The sequence below is a fragment of the Lacerta agilis genome, chromosome 4 (assembly GCF_009819535.1).
Source record: "Lacerta agilis isolate rLacAgi1 chromosome 4, rLacAgi1.pri, whole genome shotgun sequence".
NCBI classification, from domain to species: Eukaryota; Metazoa; Chordata; class Lepidosauria; order Squamata; family Lacertidae; genus Lacerta; species Lacerta agilis.
The window spans coordinates 3,728,694-3,735,868 of NC_046315.1; positions in this window are offsets into that span (position 1 = coordinate 3,728,694).

The following is a 7,175-nucleotide window of genomic DNA, read 5'->3' on the forward strand; positions in this document are numbered from 1 at the left end:
GGCCATTTGTCGCCAAAGTTCAGCGAAACGCTTTGGAGGCCGGGGCTTAATGGAAGGAGACGCGTTGCCGACTCCTTTGGAGAAGGCTGAGCCGCAGGTGACTGTTCTAACACAAGTTACAAACTAGTACAATGTACATTTAGTCATTCAGTTGCCCACAGAGGAGAATCCTCTCTGCCTTTTAGATCCGGGAGTGAAGATGCTGGAGAAGGAAATGATTGCCTTTCTGCTTTTCGGCTGCTCTGAGATCCTTCAGGCATGTGCGTGAGTTCTTTTGTTTTTTAAAAAAATCATTTTTATTAAATTTTTTCACTTTAACAAACCAATCAAATCACATTAAATATTCCAAATTATTTGTTTTTGTTGTTCAGTCGTTCAGTCGTGTCCGACTCTTCGTGACCCCATGGACCAGAGCACGCCGGGCACCCCTATCCTTCACTGTCTCTCGCAGTTTGGCCAAACTCATGTTAGTAGCTTCAAGAACACTGTCCAACCATCTCATCCTCTGTCGTCCCCTTCTCCTTGTGCCCTCCATCTTTCCCAACATCAGGGTCTTTTCCAGGGAGTCTTCTCTTCTCATGAGGTGGCCAAAGTACTGGAGCCTCAGCTTCAGGATCTGTCCTTCCAGTGAGCACTCAGGGCTGATTTCTTTGAGAATGGATAGGTTTGATCTTCTTGCAGTCCATGGGACTCTCAAGAGTCTCCTCCAGCACCATAATTCAAAAGCATCAATTCTTCGGCGATCAGTCTTCTTTATGGTCCAGCTCTCACTTCCATACATCACTACTGGGAAAACCATAGCTTTAACTATACGGACCTTTTTCGGCAAGGTGATGTCTCTGCTTTTTAAGATGCTGTCTAGGTTTGTCATTGCTTTTCTCCCAAGAAGCAGGCGTCTTCTAATTTCGTGACTGCTGTCACCCTCTGCAGTGATCATGGAGCCCAAGAAAGTGAAATCTCTCACTGCCTCCATTTCTTCCCCTTCTATTTGCCAGGAGGTGATGGGACCAGTGGCCATGATCTTAGTTTTTTTGATGTTGAGCTTCAGACCATATTATGCGCTCTCCTCTTTCACCCTCATTAAAAGGTTCTTCAATTCCTCCTCACATTCTGACATCAAGGTTGTGTCATCTGCATATCTGAGGTTGTTGATATTTCTTCCGGCAATCTTAATTCCAGTTTTGGGATTCATCCAGTCCAGCCTTTCGCATGATGAATTCTGCATATAAGTTAAATAAGCACCTGCCCATTACCACAATGCAATTCATCTTAATGCAATGCACTTTTCATTGTTCTTTGCACATGCATTCTGCACACATTTTACCCTGGCGAGAGTCTTTCTGTTCACATTGCTTATGCTCACGGCATTGCAAAATTTGGGAAAGTGTGAATACCAAAGGAGAGTGGTGGAAAATTGCTTTCAAATACAAACTGAAACAATTTCCCCTCCAATTCCTACTCGGAACGTGCGCGGCAGTCTCAGCTTCATCCTTTAAGAGAGTTGCATACCGACAGATGTTTACAGCAAGAGATTTTTGTGGGAATGTTTAGGAGTGTGGATGAGTATATATTAATTTATATATATCATCCCAGCTTATGTGAGCAAGCTCCAAACTTAGCAGAGTTTCATTCCCTTTTAAAACACAGCAGAAAACGGTTACATAGGCTTGCTAAAGCCTCTAGAACAAGTATATATTCCTGGTATATTCCCCTTGTTCCCTCTTAAAAGTAAAGACACAACACAGTACTGTTTATAAGATATAAAAGAGTTTACTTACAGTCATCCATGAGTTACAGTACAGGCTCAGAGAGGCAGACAGGCTTAGATAAATGTATTTACATGTAGTGAAGCTGATTCCATAGGGGAACAGGCTTCACCTCTGCTCCTCTCAGCTGCAAGCTGAGAGAGAGCATCCTGCTTGTTCAAAAAACGAGGCAAAATGGAGAATGGTCTTTGGGATCTTGTTCCCAGGTAAGACCACACCTACTTCTGGTTCCTGTAACTCAGTCCAGGTAAACAGGAAGTTAAGCCTGGAGGACTGAGTTACCTTCATGTCCACTCTAGCAGTGTTGGGTTTGACTGCTCTCTGTTTACACCCCACAATTTTGGGGTGCTCCTCTTTGACCCAAAGGCTGCTTAAGTTGAATATCCCCCCTCCCTACCCCAAAAAGTAGTTTATGGTGACCTTTTTATTCAGCATTTACCCACAGCGAGACCAGGACACAGGATTAGATGAGCCATTGGCCTGATCCATCAGGGTCTTCTGATGTTCTTACGTTTTCTGAACCCTGAAGAGTCCCTGCCAGTCAGAGTAGACAATATGGAGCGAGATGGACCAAAATAGTCCAACTTCGTATAATGCAGTTTTGTGGGAATGTTTAGGGAGGCAGGAAAGGATATATTGTTTCATTATATCCTTTTCAACTTGTGTTAACAAGTTCTACAATTTAGCAAGGTAACATTCCCCCTTTTAAACTTGCACAGCGGATGCGGTTGCTCAGGCTCGCTGAAGCCTCTAAAATAAGTTTCCTGGTAATTTCACCTTTAAAGGTAAAGGGACCCCTGACCATTAGGTCCGGTCGTGTCCGACTCTGGGGTTGCGGCGCTCATCTCGCTTTACTGGCCGAGGGAGCCAGCGTACAGCTTCCAGGTCATGTGGCCAGCATGACAAAGCCGCTTCTGGCAAACCAGAGCAGCGCACGGAAACGCCGTTTACCTTCCCACCTGAGCAGTACCTATTTATCTACTTGCACTTTGACATGCTTTCGAACTGCTAGGTGGGCAGGAGCTGGGACCGAGCAACGGGAGCTCACCCCGTCGCGGGGATTTGAACCGCCGACCTTCTGATCAGCAAGCCCTAGGCTCCTTGGTTTAGACCGGGGGTAGGGAACCTGCGGCTCTGGAGCCGCATGCGGCTCTTTCGCGGCCCTGCCGCGGCTCCGGGGCGGCTGCCTGGGGCGCGGAGGGGGCGCGGAGTAGTGGGGGCACTGCGCCTGAGAACTCCTCGGCCGGAGGGAAGACGCGCCAGCCCTGCCCGCGATGGAGGGGCGGTTTGCAGGGGGCAGAGAGAGAGGGAGGGAGGGGGCAGCCGGGGGGAGGCGTGGGGGCGGGGCCTGGTGCGACGGCGGCAGCGCAGTTGGCGGAGCGGAGCGGGGCCGTCCCCGCCGTGGCCCGCCACTGTGAGCGCGCAACAGGCGCTCCTCCTTCGGCTCCGGGGCGGCTGCCTGGGGCGCGGAGGTGGCGCGGAGTGGTGGGGGCACTGCGCTGCACTCCTGGCCCGCCTGGGCTGCGCCCGCCGCGCCGTCCTCCTGACCCGCCGCGCCTGCCCGCTTCCCTCCTTGGAGTGTCGGGCCCGGCGGGCAGCTGGGGTGTCCTTGTGGGGCTTGGCTCCGTTGGCGCCTTCCCCGCCCCCGGAGAGGCGGGCGGGCGGGGGACCTTCCCGGCGTCGGTCGCCGGATGGTGCTGCTGCCGCCTCCGCCTGGCTTTGCTGCTCCGCCTCGCCGTCCGACGCCTCTTTGGCAGCGGGATCCGGGGGGCGCCCGGGGGCCCGGCCGGGACTCGGAGCCTTCCTGCGCCGCCGTGCAACAGGAAGGCCGGGCGGCGGCGGCGAAAACGTCCGGGCTGCTTCTGAAACCTCCGCCAACCGGTGCTTCGCCAGCGCTCGCTGCGGGCGGTGTACATGCTCAACGATGGCCCCAAGGGCGGCTCGGGGGCCCGGAGCCCCGAGGCCGGCGCGCTGCAGAGCCTGGCGCGATTCCCCCCCCAAAAAACCTGTTTTTTGCTTTTTGGCTTTTTGCCTTGCTCTCCCACCCCCTCTCTTTTTTTTCCTCCCCTCCTTTTTTAATCCAAGGGGAGAAATCCCATTTTTAAAACAAACAAACAAACGAAAAATAAACAAACACCCCCCCACAGCTGCTGCAGCCACTCTATTTGAATTTTTATTATTACCCTTTTCTCCCTCTATCCCCCCTTTTTCTTTTCTCTTCCCCTTTTGTTTTTGTTTTCAAAAAAAGGAAAAAGAAGAAAAAGATTTTCCCCCTTTATTCTTATTTTTTAAACTACTACATATTTTTAATAGATATTCTCCCCACCCCACCCCACCCCCAATTTATATTTTTCCACCCCACTTTTCCATTCCCACCCCCTTTTTCTTTCTTTATTAATTCGCTTGCCAACCTATCTTAGAGGGGGAAGCCCTCTCTCCCACCCACCCCACCCCCAATTTATATTTTCCACCCCACTTTTCCATTCCCACCCCCCTTTTTCTTTCTTTCTTAGTTCGCTTGCCAACCTATCTTAGAGGGGGAAGCCCTCTCTCCCACCCACCACACCCCCAATTTATATTTTTCCACCCCACTTTTCCATTCCCACCCCCCTTTTTCTTTCGTTATTAATTCGCTTGCCAACCTATCTTAGAGGGGGAAGCCCTCTCTCCCACCCACCACACCCCCAATTTATATTTTTCCACCCCACTTTTCCATTCCCACCCCCCTTTTTCTTTCTTTCTTAGTTCGCTTGCCAACCTATCTTAGAGGGGGAAGCCCTCTCTCCCACCCACCACACCCCCCAAAACAACTTTGAGCTGAACCCCAAAAAACGGGGGTAGATCACTGCTGAAAGTAGATCACAGTTTCTTGGGAGTTGGCCACCCCTGGTATAAGACATGTAACTAGAATAATTTTTTTTTAAAAAAACAAGCAAATAATTGTAATAACTACTGTAATAAAGCACTGCTATAATTATATATAATTTCCCTAAAATTTTGGTTTCATTCGCCTTTCCGTGCTGAAATGTCACAACCTGAAGGACCATGGCTTGCCCCCCCCCCCCCAGTTTTGATCCTGGGTACGCCCCTGAGTCAATGCAAAAAAGTAAGAACTTATTCTTGTTGTTTTTACTAATTATACTTTGCATTGGCTCCTATACGTTATTTATTATTATTGCATTAAGGTAAGAAACAATATATGCAGCGTTATATTTGTCTTAAATGTCGCAATGGTTTTGCGGCTCCCAGGTTTTTTTTTCTTCTTTGGAAACGGGTCCAAGTGGCTCTTTGTGTCTTAAAGGTTGCAGACCCCTGGTTTAGACTGCAGCGCCATCCTTTTGTTGTTGTTGTTCAGTCGTTCAGTCGTGTCCGACTCTTCGTGACCCCATGGACCAGAGCACGCCAGGCACGCCTATCCTTCACTGCCTCTCGCAGTTTGGCCATCCTTTTAGTCACTCATAAAAAGAATAGACACGACACAGTCTTATATAAAAGAGTTTACTCACATTCTGTTCACAAATGGATCCCAGAAGGCAGATTTAAATTACAAAAGTAATATACAGTGGTACCTCGGGTTAAGTAAGCTTCAGGTTAATAACTCCGCTTAAGAACAGAAATCGTGCTCTGGTGGCACAGCGGCAGCAGGAGGTCCCATTAGCTAAAGTGGTGTTTCAGGTTAAGTACATTTCAGGTTAAGAACGGACCACCAGAAAGAATTAAGTACTTAACCCGAGGTACCACTGTACCTGGAAACTAACCCATAAGGATCAAGTTTGCAGATGACACCAAATTGGGAGGGGTGGCTAATACCCCAGAGGACAGGATCACACTTCAAAATGACCTTAACAGATTAGAGAACTGGGCCAGAGCAAACAAGATGAATTTTAACAAGGAAAAATGTAAAGTACTACACTTGGGCAAAAAAAATATGAAAGGCACAAATACAGGATGGGTGACACCTGGCTTGAGAGCAGTACATGTGAAAAGGATCTAGGAGTCTTGGTAGACCACAAACTTGACATGAGTCAACAGTGTGATGCATCAGCTAAAAAAGCCAATGCAATTATGGGATGCATCAATAGGAGTATAGCGTCTAGATCAAGAGAAGTAATAGTACCACTATATTCTGCTCTGGTCAGACCTCACCTGGAATACTGTGTCCATTTCTGGGCACCACAGTTCAAGAAGGATACTGACAAGCTGGAAGGTGTCCAGAGGAGGGCAACCAAAATGCTCAAAGGCCTGGAAACGATGCCTTATGAGGAACGGCTTAGGGAGCTGGGTATGTTTAGCCTGGAGAAGAGAAGGTTGAGGGGGGATATGATAGCCATGTTCAAATATATAAAAGGATGTCATCTAGAGGAGGGAGAAAGGTTGTTTTCTGCTGCTCCAGAGAAGCGGACACGGGGCAATGGATTCAAACTACAAGAAAGAAGATTCCAACTAAACATTGGGAAGAACTTCCTGACAGTAAGAGCTGTTGGACAGTGGAATTTGCTGCCAAGGAGTGTGGTGGAGTCTCCTTCTTTGGAGGTCTTTAAGCGGAGGCTTGACAGCCATCTGTCAGGAATGCTTTGGTGGTGTTTCCTGCTTGGCAGGGGGTTGGATTGGATGGCCCTTGGGGTCTCTTCCAACTCTAGGATTCTATGATTCTTGGAGATAGCTCCTTCGTCCTCTCTTGGAAGCCAAGAGAGCATCTCAGATCAAACAGGTGTTGCTTCTTCGAGGAATGGAGTCAAAGAGAGAGATGGCGGCCTCCCCTGTGCTGTTTTGTTACCTGCATAGGTGAGGTCACGCCCACCTCTAGTCACATGCAGAGGAAGACTGTCCAAGCCCAGGAGGATACAGGAAGTTCCGACTGGCTGGTCCAGACACCCCCTTTCTATGTCCACTCTAGGGATGTTGTACTTGACTGCTCTGTGTTTCACACCCCACATGTTTCCAGCGTTCCTTACTGCCGAGAGCCCCATTGATCACTGCTATGCTTCTGATCCTAAATACATACATGATAAATGCTTTTCCAGGAGCGTGAAAACAGCCGACGGCAGCAACCTGGAAGGAAGCGGGGAGAGAAGGCAACAGAGCCCCGGATAAATAATGGGATTCAAACACCAGCCGTCTCGCCCGCTTTGATTCATTCTAATGAGGACGCTCAGGTCGATAAATAAATAAGCGGGCTTGAGGGATGCGAGAAAGGTGCTTTTCTGAGCTGTGACTGGGGGGAGAGGAAGGAGGGAAGGGCTCTGCATGGCAGGCCGGCCTCATGACACATCCTTCGCGGAGAGATAATGGAGGTGCCTGATTACCTTTAATTCCTCTCCTCCCTGCTGTGAATGTACCTGGGGTTTAATAAATGCAACATTTGGGAACCTGCCTGTTCATCTTTCAATTAAGAGATCCCTTCAGCAG